Source organism: Tiliqua scincoides, chromosome 9, assembly GCF_035046505.1.
Source record: "Tiliqua scincoides isolate rTilSci1 chromosome 9, rTilSci1.hap2, whole genome shotgun sequence".
In the NCBI taxonomy this organism is placed as follows: domain Eukaryota; kingdom Metazoa; phylum Chordata; class Lepidosauria; order Squamata; family Scincidae; genus Tiliqua; species Tiliqua scincoides.
Genome location: NC_089829.1, coordinates 33,384,898 through 33,402,558, shown reverse-complemented (window position 1 = coordinate 33,402,558; position 17,661 = coordinate 33,384,898). Strand labels below are relative to the sequence as shown.

General features: G+C 45.2%; 1 pseudogene; it reads left to right on the top strand.

Annotated features, from left to right (window-relative positions):
• Positions 1–4,780: 4,780 nt before the first annotated feature.
• On the top strand, positions 4,781–4,900 carry LOC136660868 (5S ribosomal RNA; annotated as a pseudogene).
• The last annotated feature ends 12,761 nt before the right edge of the window (positions 4,901–17,661 follow it).

Sequence of the window (17,661 nt, the reverse complement as noted above, 5' to 3'; positions counted from 1 at the left end):
CCTGAGTCTGAGTTCTCTGCTGCTACTGCAGCTTTTGTTTTAGAGGGGAGGCCGCAGGCTGCTGCAGGAAGGCACCTGTTTTGAAATGGGTTTAGTTCCCTATGGGGAAAAACATACCCGGAAATGCCCCGTAAGGCTAGTGACACTGATCACTCTGGAGTTTCTTAGTCTTTGTGAAAAACAAGTTCACTGCCCCGCCCTGCTGCCAGGCCCCGCCTCCTTGCAGGGAAAGGACATGCCCCCTTTCCACAACCCTTGAAAGAGGGCACAGGTTGCTGATTTTAACCTCTGTCAATGGGATGAGCTTGATGAAGCTCAAGTGAAAAAAAGGAGTGGAATACACTGGAGGGGATCTGGATTGCTAGGGCTTGTTTACACTGCACTACCAAAAGTGGTTTGACAATCATTCCTCCTCCTCCCAAGAAAGCCTGGCACGTAGATAAAGGAAGGAAGGAATTTATTATTTATTTATTATTTATATACCACCTTTCCCACCCTAACGCAAATGTCCAAGGTGGCTTTCAAAGCTTTATAACAAAGTACAATGAGTGTATAAAGTATGCTATAAAGTATAATACTTTACTTTTATAATAAAGTAAAATGGGTTTGGGGAGAGTTAGGACAGACAAAAGAAAATATTTATTGACCCAGCATGCAATTACTCTGTGGAACTCCCTGCCACAGGAAGTGGTGATGGCATCTCACCTAGATACCTTTAAGAGGGGATTGGACAAATTGAAGGAAAAGTCCAGCACAGGTTACAAGTCATGGTAGGTATGTAAGGGCTCTTCTTATGTTGTTACACCTGAATGAAGGAATTTATTTATTTATTTAAGAAATTAATATCCTACCTTTCCCATTCTAAAGCAAATGTCCAAGGTGGTTTTCAAAGCCTTATAATAAAGAACAATGAGTGTATAAAGTATATTATAAAGTAAAATGAGTGTTGGGAGAGTTAGGGCAGATGAAAGAAAATATTTCTTGACCCAGCGTGCAGTTATGTGGAACTCCCTACCGCAGGACGTTGTGATGGCATTTCATATAGATGCCTTTAAGAGGGGATTCGACCAATTTCTGGAGGAAAAGTCCATCACGGGTTACAAGTCATGGTAGGTATGTGCAAGCTCCTGATTTTAGAGGTAGGCTATCTCGGAATGCCAGAGGCGGGGGAGGGCACCGGGACGCAGGTTGTGTCTTGTTGTCTTGTGTGCTCCCTGAAACATTTAGTGGGCCACTGTGAGATACAGGAAGCTGGACTAGATGGGCCCCCTTTGGCCTGATCCAGCTGGGCTCTTCTTATGTTGTTACAAAGAATCACAAGAGGTAAAAAGAAAAACATCAAAGCATTAATATGTTAATTTTAACATTACACAGTGAAACATAAACCAAACGAAACAGGGCAAAATCTAACAAATATCATTGTGCCAATGGGGAACAAATTAGTCCAGGAAGTCATGGGATTCTAGGAGTCATGGGATTTGGTATCATTCAGAGAGTTGTACTCTGCAAATTAAAAATCCCAGAATTGTTGGGAGGGAGGCTATGAACCTATTTAAGCATTATATTTTGATTTTAAAATATGTATTTTACCAACAGCACAAAACTATGGTGATTTACAATAAAACCAGCAGTGCTGGTGTGCTTTGGAATACAACAAATACTGTAGCACCTTAACCAATTTCTGCCCAGCCCACCAGTGGACATGTTTGATACCTGTTGCATATATGCAACATTGGGCAGAAATGGCTTAGTGACTTTTTTGCTTATCTGGTGCAGAAGTGTGGCAGAAAGGAGCGTGGTGGGCTAGAGTGCCAATGGTCTAGCTCAGAAGTTCCCAAGGTTTTTAGAGCAGAGATGTCAAACCCATTTCATACGGAAGGCCAAAGTTAGCATTCATGGTGCCTGCTGAGGGCTGGAAATGACATCATTAAGCCAAAAGTGACATCATTAAGCAGTTGATGGCCAGGAACCAGCACTTCGTTCTCACATAAAAACTCATTAGCTGCAAATGACAGAAGAGAAAATCTTGTTCATATTTTCAAGATAATCATGCTCTGAGAACCGAATTATAACAGGGGCTGGAGAAATTGCTTCCAGGGGCTGCATTCAGTCAGCGGGCCCTATGTTTGACACCCCTGCCATAGAGGTTGCTGCCTAACTGATAAATGCCAAGGGTTGTGAATAATGGTGAATGGGTAACAGTGCTCCCCACCAAGTAGCAGCTTGTTTAACCCTTGAGGAACATAGTCTAATCAGCCTTGTCAGTTTTGTGACCAACCAAAAATTGGTTCACAACCCACTGGTGGGCCCCAGACCCACAGTTTGGGAACCACTGCCCTAGCTCACCACTTCCTTGCTGCCTTTTCCAATCCAGTGGGTGAGAGGAGCAGAGGTTGAGGCAAGCTGGGGGCACAGCATTTTGCATGCCTTCTCAGGCTCCAAGAGATCTTTATATGAGCATTCTGTGAGTACTGTCTATCCACTCTTTCAGCCATTCACTGGGCTTGCTGTTTGTGTGGGGAGTACAAAAGTAGTAAAAACAGCTCCAAAACTGAAAAGACATCAGACTCCTTAAATCCAGTAAGTCTGCAAGTATCCAAATGCTGAAGATGTTCAGTTTAGACCAATTAAGAAAAGACACTCTGACCAGAACAAATTATGGAACTGTTCTGAAAGAAATACATTATTGGCAGCTGCTTTTTTCACATAAAGGCTCTTGTGTTTGTGGCATCATGCCATCATGAGTGCTTGCCTCCACCCATGGGCTGGGTCAGTTCTAACTGCTGAGGTCAACTGCACAGCTGGAGCTGTTAATGTGATTCTGTTACACAAATCCTCTGATAGCTACATGAGAACCTCTTGGGGCTAAAAGGTGCCATGCAAGTCTTCAAATATTTTCTTTTTTAAAGAAAATTAAAATAATTTGTTTAAAGAAATTTGAGGCTGCTTTTCCTTAAAGCAATGAAGTTAGTTAACCCAAACAGAAGAAATGATACATCTGTTGGCATCCTTCAGTCTCAGAAGACCATGGTGTCACGCTCTGAATGGTGCTCTGGAACAGAGTGTCCTCTCCAGTGCGCGAAGCCTGGGTAAAGTAGGTATGGAGGATAGGCTGTTACCCATGCAGCAAATCCCCCCTCTCCACATCGCTGAAATGGTCCAATGGAAAGGCAGAAGCCAATACGGTTGGTTCCAGCGGCGTCACAGGAGTTGCCAGAACGTGACTGTGTTCAGCCATGAACTGCCTCAGGGACTCCGACTCTGGATTTTGCCTCGAGGTGACTCCTGAAGTCTTTCCCATAACTGGATGTAGCCACAAGGCAGTGGAGGTTTGGGATCAGAGTTTTCCTTCTCTCAGATGAACTGCCTTCCCAGGCTGACGAGTCCCATCTACCCGGTGGCTGTTTAGTCGCCTCTTACGACAAGTACAGCCAAACTGAGGGCCTATTCTTTATTCCCAGCCCCCAGGGGAGAAGAAATATCACAATTAATGCAAAAAAGTAGGAATGATAAGCGCATTAAAACAGCAACAAAATGAGTGACAGTAACTAATATGAATTACCACTGAAGCCCAGCAGACCAAAATGGTATAGTGGTTTGGGAGTTGAACTGAGACCTGGAAGATCCAGGTTGAAGTTCCCATTTGGCCATGAAGCTTCCTGGGTGACCTTGTGCTAGACACTATTTTTCATCCTCACAGGGTTGTTGTGAAGACAAAAGGAGGGAAGGAACCACTTACACCACTCTGAGCTCCTTGGAGGAGGGGGGACTATAAAAATATTAAAAATAAATAAAAATGGCTTCAGGTAGTGCAGGAAAGAAAAGAGTCAGGGCCAGAATCACTGAAGTGAACAAGCTGCACTTAGGGCATCATCAAGCACAGAGAAGGCTCTGCCAGGGGCTTCTACCCACCACCCCACCTCTCTTCTGCAGGTGACAGTCCCCAGAGCTGGCCAGCAAGGCTCAGGGGAGCCACAAACTTAAGGTCCATTTAAGCACAAATAACAATCCCCTTATCCTCCAAGTTTTAAAAGGACTACATGCCTATGCAGGTAGGGGTTTTGGGCAAAATATGAAACACAAGTGTTCTAGCCGATCCACACATGCTTCAGTTTCAAAGAAAGTCATTGTTGACCTATAGGAAGCATCTAGCCCAAGGTAAAATGCTTCTTCTGCACTTTTCATTAACAACCTTCTTGGCAGTTCTGGAGGAGTCATCCTTTCCATAGAGAGGACTTTATTCTTGGACTCAGCTAGCTGGAAAGTGCTGCAGAATCCTTTTTAAAAGGTCAAGTTGGTTATCTGTCTCCTCCCAATGCTTGCACTGCTTGGTTCTTTTTGAGCAGTGGGCAGGGAGGAGAGGAGGGAGAAGAGGAGCATACTTGTGCTTTGTGGGTCAGATGGATGTTTAGAAGGCTTCAAAAAAAGTATGACTTTTTTGCAATTGGCAGTTGCAGAAGTACCAGTTAAGCAATCCACCTTTGACACAGTGCAAGCATGGAACAGCTGTGACAGTGGGCGGTTCTGCCTGGCCCTGCTCCAGCCAGCCAAGCATGATTCCCAACCCAAGAGACTTCATGTATAACTGGTGGAACTCATTGCTAAGGTGTGCTGATGGTCACTGAGATGACTTCCAAGGGCACCAGTTTTATTGCTTATAAGAGAATGTAATTGCTGCTTTGCTTAGTGGTTGAATGTGTTTTACATGATGGCTAGCATAGTTTATTGATTTGTTCTTTGTCAGCCATTCTGACAGCTCCAACACCAGTATAACAATAGCAAGTACAGCAACTGTTACCCTGCACATGCCCGATCTCGTCTGATCTCAGAAGCTAAGCAGGATCAGGCCTGGTTAGTACTTGGATGGGAGACCGCCTGGGAATACCGGGTGCTGTAGGCTTATACCATAGTCTTTCGAGACTGAAGGTTGCCAACCACCCACCCAACAACAATAACAATAATAGATTAAGGGTGCAATCCTAACCCCTTATGTCAGTGCTTTCCAGCACTGACATAAGGGCAATGAAGCTCTGAGGTTAGGGAACAAACATTCCCTTGCTTTGAGGAGGCCTCTGTGAGTGACACCCAACTGCAGGATGCAGCACATGTCCCATTGGAACCACTATGCCAGTGCTGAAAAGCACTGACATAAGAGGTTAGGATTGCACCCTTAGTCATAGTAAATAAAATAAATAATATCTTAATAAGTTAAAAATAATAAAACAGGGTAGCATTCAAAGTATTGCTTGCAGAATGGATGAAAGCACAAAACATCCTCTCTACCACTTAGTGTAGATCCTTGACCTTGACCCTCTGAATCATGGTATCACTAGGGCTCGAATCACCCAGTGCAGGAGGCCAGCACGTCACCCTCATGATGGACCTCCCATGCAGTGGGAGAGGCAATGCTCGGGGCAGTGGGCATTGTGATGTACCATTGACCTGCCCCATCTGGTTTTTTTGGCTATAACTTTTGATAGATTAGAATATATTTCAACACAGTTTGTTTCATTGCATTCTGCATGAAAGTATGCATCGATTGATATATAACATGGTGGTATTATTCAAAAATACCAAGATTTTAAAATTTTTGGCAAGTAGTGTTGTCATCTCCCTGTGTGCATCACCAGTGTGGCCCGCACCCCCTAGCGATGCTACTGCCTTTGAAAAGCTGGGGGGGGGGGCAATGACATGGAACTCAGTAATGCCATCAGATGCAATGTAGGGCAACAAGAAAAATGTCCATACACTGCAAAATCACAAGCAGCTTTGCTAGAGGATTCTTGGCATCCCTCTCGTTCCTATAGCTTCCTGTGATGCATTATTGTTGTTACTAATAATATTTATATATTGTAGCACTTTTCAACCAAACTGTTCACAATAATAATAATAATAATAATAATAATAATAATAATAATAATAATAATAATAATAATAATAATAATACAGGTATTTATATACCGCCTTTCTTGGTCTTTATTCAAGACTTTATTCAAGGCGGTTTACATAGGCAGGCTTATTAAATCCCCGTAGGGATTTTTACAATTTGAAAGAATGTTCTATCTTACAAGAACCACAACATTCAGGTGTTACTTTCTTGATCTGGTTTCACATTCTGTCCTCCATCCTCCCACGCTCAGAGCAGATGGAATAGCTCGGCTTCAGTTTGTCAGCTGCTTCAAGGTCGCACGGTGCCAGTGGCCTCAAACTGGCGACCTTGTGGATGTTATCTTCAGGCAAATGGAGGCTCTACCCTCTAGACCAGACCTCCTGCCCTCCAAAGCGGTTTACAGAGAAGATCCACTAAATGAATGGTCCCCTGTGGCAAAAGGGCTTGCAATCTAAAAAAAGATGCAGAAGAGACACTAGCAAGCAGCCACTAGAAAAGGGGTGAAGAGGTGACAGCTACTCTCCCCCTGTTAAATATAAGAGGAGCTCCTCTTGGGAACAGTGCTCCTTTAGCAGGGGTTCTACGCTGTTGCTGATACTGTCCTGGAGTTCAGTAGTGGCTTTTAGGGGGCTAAGAGATGTTCCGTAGGGAAGGGAGTGTGTGGAGTGCACCATGATACAGAATTGATTTCACAAACACAGTTCTGGATGTCACCCAGCGCCCAATCCTATCCAATTTTCCAGTGCCGGTGCAGCTGTGCCAATGGGGCATGCACTGCATCTTGTGGTGGGGCAGCAGTCACAGAAGCCCCCTTAAGGTATGGGAACATTTGTTCCCTTACCTTGGGGCTGCATTGAGGCTGCACTGGTGCTGGAAAATTGGATAGGATTGGGCCCCCAGTCATCACTGTCAAATTGAAAAAAGGAGAGTTGCATCAATAGCTAAATATGTTCAGAGGCAATATGCCACTGAATGTCAGTTGCAGGGTGTCTAAAGGAAAAAAGTGGGCCCTTGCCTTCGTGCCTGGTTTGTGGGCTTCCAGGCTGGCCAGTCCTGAAAAGAGGAAGCTAAACTGGAATGACCAGTCTTAGGAGTCTCAAATGCAGTCATCAGGCTCCCCTTGAGGTTGACGCCAGAGGGCGCTTTTGTTTGCCAAATGATTGCATGCATAGACTCTGGTTGATGATGAGAAACCAAGCATCCACAGAACTATCAAAAAGCAGGGCTGGCTTTAACTGGACCAATTGCTTCCAGTTGGACCACATGCCCAAGGTCCCTCCCCTCCACTAGAGGAAATGAAGTAGTTTTGTAACTATTTACTTTTCAAAAGTAACCTATACATTTTGTTACTTTTTTGTATGGCATATATGTATACAATTTTATATTAAAATGTGCTGAGATCCAGTTAATCCATGAACTTACATGTGCTTTTTATGCGCACATTTTGATTGCTTTCCTTTCTACCATAGAGATATCAAGTCTGTAATAAATTTTATTTGTATCTCTAAGATTCTACAGACCTTAGCTGTGAAGCTGGGGTCCTGCCCCCAAGATGTTTCCAATTGGGCCCCAAAGCTGAGGCTGGCACTGTCTGTAAGATCCTTCCTCCCACCTCCAAATCAGGTACACAGAAAAAACAGTTATTTAACTAGTGCTATAGTTGTGCCTTGTATGTTTAATGATAAAAAATGCATGGGGTATAGAAGAGTTATACCTATAGAAGAAAACCTATAGAAGAAAACCCACCCCAACTAGTAATATTTGAATACTTCATTCAACCTCCCCCCCCCCCCAAAAGGTACCCAGTGCAAATTAACAGCTTCTTATCCTCCTCCTGAAATTATTTTTCCTGAAGACTTGGATTTGTTGAGCCTGAATGTCTTCTGGGAACAGTAGAAGACCCTATTCAAACTGGTACTTGATGGGCAGAGATAAGCCAAGAATAATTAGTATGATTAGTATGATATTAGTATGTATTAGTATTAGTATGATAAGAATGATTAGTATGATATTTCTTTACACAGCATGTGGTCGGTCTGTGGAACTCCTTGCCACAGGATGTGGTGCTGGCGTCTAGCCTAGACGCCTTTAAAAGGGGATTGGACAAGTTTCTGGAGGAAAAATCCATTATGGGGTACAAGCCATGATGTGTATGCGCAACCTCCTGATTTTAGAAATGGGTTATGTCAGAATGCCAGATGCAAGGGAGGGCACCAGGATGAAGTCTCTTGTTATCTGGTGTGCTCCCTGGGGCATTTGGTGGGCCGCTGTGAGATACAGGAAGCTGGACTAGATGGGCCTATGGCCTGATCCAGTGGGGCTGTTCTTATGTTCTTATTATTTGTGCCCAAAGTCCTGGGAGAGGGCTTTATTTATTTAATTTTATTTATTTATTTATTTATTTATTTATTTATTTAAGAAGACCCCATTTCAATCATGCAAAAATTTGCACAGTGTCTTAACTACGCTGAGATCCTGTTTTGCTGTTGTGAAGCCTGAATGCTTCCAGTGAACCTCCTTTGTCTTCCTTTATAGACTACATAGTTTAAAAAAAAAGCTTAATTCAATGTTTAAAATGGCAAAAGGATGGAATCTGCCCTAGTTAAGCAATATGTATGACTTTTCCTCCTGGAGGTGGGTATGGGACAGACTTCAGGGGGCCAAGAGACCAGAGGATGTGATCTGCCTGCTGGCAACTCTGCATGTCCCAGTAAATGTATTATCAATCACGTTGCACAGTGGACAGCAGGAGCAAGTGAGACAAACATATGGCAGGACACAGCGGCCAGATGGTCGGTTCCAAGGCTAAACTCACTCCTGATGGAAACAGGTGCGGCTCTGCCGAAAATTGCAGAGTTGCGCTTGTATAAGCTGGGGGGTGAACGTTGGTACTTAGAGGCAGCCATTTGGCAAGCTGAGTGAACCGATGTTCAGCGGGATGCATTCCTAATGAGTATGTGCAGCATCTCATCAGCATGTCCTTGAATCATACCTGAGGAACGACTCTTGGATTGCTGAGCAGGAAAGAAACAGAGAAGAAAGTGGTGTCTCTGCAGTGTTTGGGGAAATGCTTTTTGTTGTGTTTGTTTGTTTTCAATAGTCTTCAAAGCCAAAGGGATCCTTTCTTGCAGTGCTGCCTTCCAATTCAGGAGAACAAGCTGATGTTCTTTGAGACGGGTTGCTTCCAAATTGTGCTTATGGCATACAAGAGCTGCTTGTATGCCATAAGATTGAAGGGTTCCCATGAGCAATATGAAAAGTGCCGACGGTATAGTGTGTCTGCCTGAGTCACTGCTCTGGCCCTGTCTCATAAGAAGAGCCTTGATGGATCTCGTCCAGCTTCCTATATCTCACAGGGGCCCACCTGATACTTCAGGGAGCGCACAGGACAACATGATACCTGCATCCTGTTGTCACTCCCTTGCACCTAGTATTCTGAGGTAGCCTACTTCTAAAACCAGGAGGTTGCACACACCCATCATGACTTGTAACCTGTGATGGACTATGATCTATCCAATCCCCTTTTAAAGGCATCTAGGCCAGTTGCCATCACTGCATCCTGTGGCAAGGAGTTCCACAGACTGATTAAATGCTGGGTAAAGAAATCAGAGCTTTTTTCTAATGGAACGCACCGGAACGGCATTCCTGCACCTTTTTTATGCACCTTTTTTATGGTCTTCCCCTGCAACAAGCAGCCGCCTTGCTCAGTTCCACCTCCCAAGCGCAGCCACTGAACGAGGGTCCCCCCAGCCTCCCCTGCCCAGCCCAGCCCAGCCCAGCACAACCCCCCCACAGGGCTCCTCTTCTCCCCCCACCCCATCCTTTCCCAGGCAGGCTTCCTCCTGCACCAGGCAACTCTGGCTGACAAGTGCGAGGGCGCAGTGAGCCCCGTAGACTCTAATGGGACTGACTTCTGAGGAGACAGGCAGAGGAGGGGCTCTGAGGCTGCAGTCCTCTCCACACTTTCCTGGGAGGAAGCCCCATTGACTCTAATGGGACTGACTTCTGAGGAGACAGCCACAGGCTTTGGCTCTGAGGATGCAGTCCTGTCCACACTTTCCTGGGAGGAGCCCCACTGCCTCTAATGGGACTGACTTCTGAGTAGACAGGCACAGGATTGGGCCCTGAGGCTGCCATCCTATCCACAGTAAGCCCCATTCACTATAATGGAACTTACTTCTGAGTAGACAGGCACAGGATTGGACTCTAAGGCTGCCATCCTATCCACAGTAAGCCCCATTCACTAAAGTGGACTTCTGAGTAGACATGCATAGGATTAGGCTGCAATCCTAGGCACTTTCTTGGGAGTAAGCTCCATTGACTAGAACGAGACTTACTTCAGAGTAGACATACCTAGGATTGGGCTCTTAATCCTGGCAGAGATATATATCTGCACCCGTTTTCACATGCTAAGGGCAGGTGAAAAGGGATTCTACGTGTGTACAATGTGCTGTCCAGCCTTGCCAGAGATCCTCCTCATCCTTCCCCCTCAAGCATGCCCTCCGCCAGTCAGCATTTGCAGTGTTACCAAAAGGGCTGTTTTGGTTTAGGGGAATTAGTACACTACCCTTTTTGGAACCTCAGGATCGCAGGCTGGATAACAAAACAGCATAATGCAGAGAAATTCCCTTTTAACTTAAAGAGGAGACTGGAAGAAAGATAACTTTCAATCAAAGATTATATTTTTATTACAAAAACACACAGGTATACATAATGCACATGGAAAAATGGTAAATATATGTCTACTTGAATCCTAGTACTTGGATCCAGTGTACCTAACTTTCATGGTGGTTGCGTGTGGAGTGTATTTGGTGCATCCGAGGAAATCAGAAAAGGATCGGTTGTAGGGAAGAATTTTAGGGGTCCCTGATCTGCCAACCCAGTTGCTGCCTAAAGATGGGGAGAGAAGGGGAGATAAAAGGGGGGGGGGAGAAGGGAAAAGTTTCCAGACGCAGATATAGTTACCTGTCTTGTGGAGCAGTTGGATGGGGGGGGGAGTCCTGGGAGGAGGACCTCTGCCTTGGAGGGGCAGCCAGAGAGAGAGACCATGTGCTCAGAACCCTCTCTTAAAAGGGTTTTTTCTGTGACCGAGATGGGCTGGGCGCTGAGTTGGGGAAAACTGCCAACCACTAGGGTGTTTGGGGTCCAGATGTCCCTTATCAGCAAAATTCAATGTGTCTAATGGCTGGCTTCCTACCTGGGGAGCCTTACACAATAACCAGTAAATACAGCAGCTCAGGAAGGCAATTCAAATTTGCATACTTAAGCAGTGATGGAGTTAAGACAATACAAAGAATAGGCGATCTTCCTCGGGAGGTGCATGCCAACTTGTTTTGCATACACAGTGATTGGATCAGGAGACACTTTTGCATATATCTCTTAAAACAATACAATGCATACATTGACCTACAGGGAAGTGGGGGTTGTGTAATCCATGTGCTTGTGGCTTGACCAAGGTTTTTGGGAAAGAGTGCTAGGAGAAGTGTAGCCTGTGTTTTGAAGTTTGGCTTGCATGAGTTTTAGTCCATAATAACATAACCAGATATAAAATCACAACTTAAAAGGAAAAAGGGGATTTTCACATAACAGCAGCTCCTCTCCAGCAATGCACAGCAGCTGCTCAGAGCAGCAGAGAACATACAATTGCATGCCAAGTGCCATCCCAAAGACACAGAGTATTCTGATACCTGAATTAAACCATATTTAATCGCTTGTTTGCAAACGTAGCTGTTTCTATGTGCACCTAAGGACCCCTCTCGTGTAAGAATTCCTTTTTTGTTCTTACTCCCACAGTTGCTTAGAGTAATTTTACTACATGGAACTCATGTAAGTCATTTTCTGGAATCCATTCACTGCCTCCTCTACTCAAAGTAGTGCCACACTACATACTACACGCTACAAGTGCACCTGTACAGTATTTTTCCCCCTGTGTAGAAAAAGTAGCTAGGGGGAAGGGGATGTAGAGATTGATAGCCCAATCCTATTCATGTCTACTCAGAAGTAAGTTCATCTTTAGGGGGGAAGCACATCAAAATATTTTATTTCTCCAATAAAAAATGGTTTTTAAATAAATAAATAAAAGATTAACGAGTTGTGAGTTCCTGTGCCTTTTTCTTTTTTTTAACAAAAAAAGCACTGAAAGAAATACTTTTTTTTTGTCTGTTGTAACTCTTCCGAAACTCAATTTTAGTAGCTGTCACCTGTTTCTGGTGTCTCCCTCTTATCAGGCTCCACTGAGGACAGTTAATTCTCTGCCATGCGTGTGCCCAGATCATTCTGTAAGTCTTGATGTAGAGATGCTGCAGGTTTCTGAAAGGCAGGGAGGTGAGGACTCAAGCAGGTTTCTCAGGGCAGGGCATTTCACATTGTGGGGCCACCACAAAGAAGACCCATTCAATTCCCCATTATGTAGGGTTGCCAGTAACCCTGGGGGCTGGGGGATAAGAATAGGCCCTTAGTTTGGCTGTACTTGCCGTAAGAGGCAACAAAACAGCTACCGGGTAGATGGAACTTGTTAGCCTGGAAAGGCAGCTCATCTGAGAGAAGGAAAACTCTGATCCCAAACCTCCACTGCCTTGTGGCTACATCCACTAATGGAAAAGGCTTCAAGAGTCAACCTTGAGGGAAAATCCAGAGCCGGATTCCCTGAGGCAGTTTGGGGCTGTATACAGTCACGCTCTGACAACTCCGGTGATGCCGCTGGAACCAACTGTATTAGCTTCTGCCTTTCCATTGGACCATTTAAGCGACATGGAGAGGGCGGATTTGCTGCATGGGTAACAGTCTATCCTCCATATCTACTTTACCTAGGCTTCGTGCGCTGGAGAGGACACTTCGCCGTACAGTGTTGGCACAACATGGGAAGCAACTTTACTCTCAGTGTGGAAGGGATTGTCACTTCCGAATCGGCCTTTTCAGCCACACTAGACGCTGTTCCAGAACCACCATTCAGAACGCGATACCATAGTTTTCTGAGACTGAAGGATGCCAACACACACTAGGGTTGCCAGATCAGATGGACCCAAAATGCTGGGATTTCCTAGGCCAAGCATGGTGATGTCAGGTTGCCAACCCTTGAAAAGTGGGGGAAACATCTAATATTGGGACAAAGCCCATGATAAGGAGGGGCAATCTGTGATAAAGAGTTGAAGCTCAGTAGCAGCCCCAAAATGGCCTGGTTAAATTTTGCCCCCATTATGCCAGGAAAAAGAAAAACAGCAGAGTTGGAGAAATTGTCATTGTGGGCAAATGAGCATCCCTATCGGTTTCTGAGCAAGGGAGGCAAGGACAGGCAGAACAGTCTTTCCAGATGATTGCCATGTGTGGGCATATTCAACAAAGCATTCCATAGCCATGGAGTGTAGCAAAGGGTGGGTTGTGAAAGCTGCATTTTCAACAGGGTAAATCTCAACCATTCGATACAGAGACATTTTATATTCTTGATGCAGCTTGCTCAAGAATTATGCTTAATTTAAAAGCATTCCCTTGACTGCCACAGCAGACGTTTAAAGGTTTATAAATAACACAGGGGAGGTCTCCTAGGACTGAAAAATGACTGGCTGCGTTCACTTCACTTAATTTGTAAGGGGACTAATTAGCTAATTATAGGGAGGTCTATGCTACTGCAATTGGAGTTGACCTGATGAAGAGTGAACTTAGTTGGAGAATCAAAATGCAGGAGCTAGCAAAGTGATCTTGCCAAGAAACGCTAAAAACTTTGTGTTGGGGCATACTAGTCTGCTGTGATAAATTAGTTAATGAAGTCATGAAAAGCTTCTGTGGCCCCAAAGCATGTGTCCCACAGAGGAACACTGTCTGAGTGTCTCTGCATGAGATGCTGTTCTGGCCTGACTTCCAATTTACTGATGTTCTGTCTCAGCATCAGATGCGATCAGATAATTCCATCATTCCCAATATAGTGCAGTTGTCCCTCTCCAGGGAGTTTGCCCACTGCAGCCGGCCTCATAATGAGGCAAACTGAGCAGTTGCCTCAGGTGATGGATTATTGGAGATGGTGTGGGTGCTGCAGATGGCAACAAATGCTGGTGCTACTGTACCCTTTGATCTCCCTTATTTTGGTTGAGTTGGATCTCAGGTCCATTTAGCTTCTCCCCTCCCAGATCTCCAGAATTGGTGGCAATTCCTCAAGGTCATGACATAACCATTATTTAACATTATGGAAGAGTTTGTGTCTGAGTGGAGTAATATTTTACATCATGCCTCTTCCTTTAGCATTATATCACTACTGTGCGTCCTGGCAGTGATTGACAGCTATTCTAGCCAATGGCAGCCATACATTCTGAGTACCGTGGGTCCAATCAGTGCCAGTTTCCTTCCATATAGACCCTCTTGAACTAGTCTGCCCTCTCTTATATTATTTGAGCTGGATCTCAGCACCATGTAACACTGCTTCACACAGTGCCTTTTGGGCAATGCATCCCTTGTAATATTGGAGGTATTCCCATACATTTAACTTCTTCCCTCTCCAGTCCTTCTGTACGGATTTTAAGTCTTTGCTTTGAACTGTATACCATCTTTAGTGTTTTGGCAGAAGGCAGTATATAAATATAGCAGACAAGGAAACAAATAGCCATAGCAAAAGGGAGATTGATAGTGATCAGGGCGCACTCTGTGAAAAATCCTTTGCCTCTTGCTCACAGATAGCTGCACCGGTTTATATAGTACAAAACACTAACCCCTGCATACAACTCATGGATCCTCCATTCCCTGACAGTATGTCCGTGCCTGGAGCTGTCACGGTCAATTGGTTTGACTGCTGCTGAGCTGCAGTCCAACATGGACTTAATCAATATGGCAAACGGCGGAGCATCTTTCCGGTCTGAAGATCTCATAAAAGGATTAGCGGGTCTTACGGGGGGAGGGGGATCAAGCCTGAATGGATGAAAAGTTATATGCTCCTGTTCCTAATTAGTCAGACCTTTATCTTACTGTGGCATCAGGTCAACCTGTTCTTCAGTTGGAGTCTCCAAAAAAGTGCAATGGCTCTTTTCTCACTGCTCGAACATATCAGTTGCTGTGGACCAGCAATCTCATCCTGGAACAGATCCTGGGAAAGCAAGTGTGTGTGTGTGTTTCGCTGGCAGGATGCCACATTCCTCGATCCTGCGCCAGGAACTGCACAGCTGTCTATCTGATATCTAGGCAGATGTAACTGACTTAGCCACAGTTTCAAGCCACCCATAGGTAAGGAACTACTGATGGTCAGGCCAAGATGCTTATTCGCAAGGACATCTTCTGCTGGGTGTTCTGCACATTGGCAAAGAGCAGTGGCAGAGCCTTCCACAGGAGGGGAGGGAGAGACTTGGGTGAGCACAGATTATTTATTCATTTCCTGATTTTTACCCTGCCTTTCTATCATCCACTGGGCCACCCAAGGAACATAAAAAGAACACAACAATACAGTATAAAGCAATATTAAAACCTAAATCAGACCCCCAATGGATCGCCAATTAAAATCATATTCATTAAAAAAGTGCCAGCCCAACGTGTTAGCAGTTAAAAGCATCTTTGAATAAAAAAGGCCCCAGTGAAAGGATTCCAGAGAAGGAGCCGTTCTTAATTCTAGGGGAAGAGAACTCCACAGACAAGGAGTCACCACCAAGAAGGCCCTGTTTCTGGTTGCCACCCCTCACCTCTGCTGTCTCACCTGAGATGCCTGGGTTAGAACCTAGAACCTTTAGCACACCAAGCAGGAGGTCTACCACTGAGCTATTAGCCTCTTTATTGCTTTGCACTTTATAACAATGGCTCACAGTTTAAGGCATGCAGGGGAAAATAAGCAAACTGGGAAATGAACAGTGCCATACAGTTATACAGTGAAGGAACATCATCCCAGTGGAATGATTGGTATTGGTACTTAACACTGCTAACCACCACGTTCCACTAACCTGGGAGGGAAAGAGCCCAAGGACAGTTGATACTACTAGACTGATGGCTGTGGCTTCAGTGATCAACTCAGTGTCTAACCAGGTGGAAGGGCTATGGGTGGATCACAGAGACGATTCAAGGAAGAAGTAAGTCATATAAGCCAAGTTGATGACGAAGACTTTGCTAGCTAGCCTCTAGCTGATGCAGCCATTTAAAGAGGCCACAGAGGGAGACCATTTTAGGGTGGGAGGAACCAAATGACAGATGGTCCCAGAGGAACTGATGGAGGGGGACTTGCTGTCTGATGTCCCTCCACTAAGGCAGCCAGAAAGCCATTGAGACTATTAGCCGAATCCTATTCAGTGCAGGTGCAGTGGGACCACATGGCCCACACTGTATCCAGCACTGACAGTCTGGAGGTCTCCTTGGGGTAAGGAGATCCTTACCCTGTGTTGAACCATAGCCTGCCTAATGGGGCTACTTAGATCTGCACCAGCTAAATTGCTGGCACAAGCCTGAAAAGCCCCATGGGGGGATATGGCAATGGGGATGCCTGGGTTCATTGATCAAACAGGTTCACACCTCCCTGCCACATTTGCTTGCACTTTTGCATTCCGATGGCAGTTGCACCAGCCCTTAAGTTTCCCTTTAATTTAGCCACCCACTCAGCTTCCAGGTGATTTCTCTGTAAGAAAGTTGGTTTCAATTACTCAAGAGCTATTTCCCTTTTCACCATGAGTTTAATTTCCTTAATGTCTCCATAATCATATTATGGCTTGCAAAGGTAATGGTATTAGACTGCCTGGCTTTGTGTGTAAACGTAATGATACAATTAAGACTGTGTTTCCTTAATAGTTGAATGCTTTGGGAAGGCAGCCTTTTCAAACATTTCCAGCAGCCCCCAAACAGCCCAGCTTGTTGTCATTTATTTGCACAGAGATCCTGGCTCCCCAGAGGGAAGGCTACGGAGGAGGGAAAACCCCAGTTGGGTAACAATTTCTCACTTTTGTTTGTGTGCTTTGAAAGTCTGCAGAGTACTGTAGTTGTAGGAACTACCGGGATAGAACAATGAATCTGCAGTTCTATGCACCACTGCCCCTTGTGGTAGGGGACCTATAGACATCTACATAGGATGTTGTAATGGAAGATCAGAAGATCATCAGGTGGATGATGTGGTGTTGACAGCGATTCCCTGTTTTGACAGCTGGTTGACAGCTCTGGGAAGGGAAGGGCTGGCTCCATAGCTGTAATCAATCAAGGCCAATGGAGACCTGGTTGGACACCTGAGCTTCATTTGACCTTGATGGGACCTGAGCTAACGAGGTCGCTCACAGCTGAGCTGCATTTGGACTTAACAAGGGGCTGCAGGATAAAAGGCAGCTTCAGAAGGAGCAAAGAGCTGACCAGAGTGGGACGCTGACCAGAGGGAGAGATAGTAAAAGAAGCAGGCAATCCCAACCAGAGCCAAGGAAGCAGACACAGGCTTGTTTGTTGCAGAAGCATGTATTGGTAAAAGGAGCAGGCAGAAGAGTAGGCAGTCATACAGTCCAGAAGCCAGGGATACAACAGGTCACAGTCATGAGAAGGCAGTCCAAATCAGTACACAGAAACTCCACCACAACAACTCACACCAGGAGTCTGTGCTTGCCCCATATATACTGGGGCCAGCCAATCAGAGTAGGGCAACCTCATAGTCACAAGACAGTCTTGTGACTCACTCTGATTGGCTGTCCAGTGGTACATTGTACCATTCCTCCATAGCCTACGTGACTCAGCACTCATCTCTCCCCAAGTCTTGTGACTCCCACCTACAGCAGGTGCAGTTGATTGCATCAGCTGTGCTACTTTGCTGATTGCTTCACACCAGGCCCAGATATCAGGGC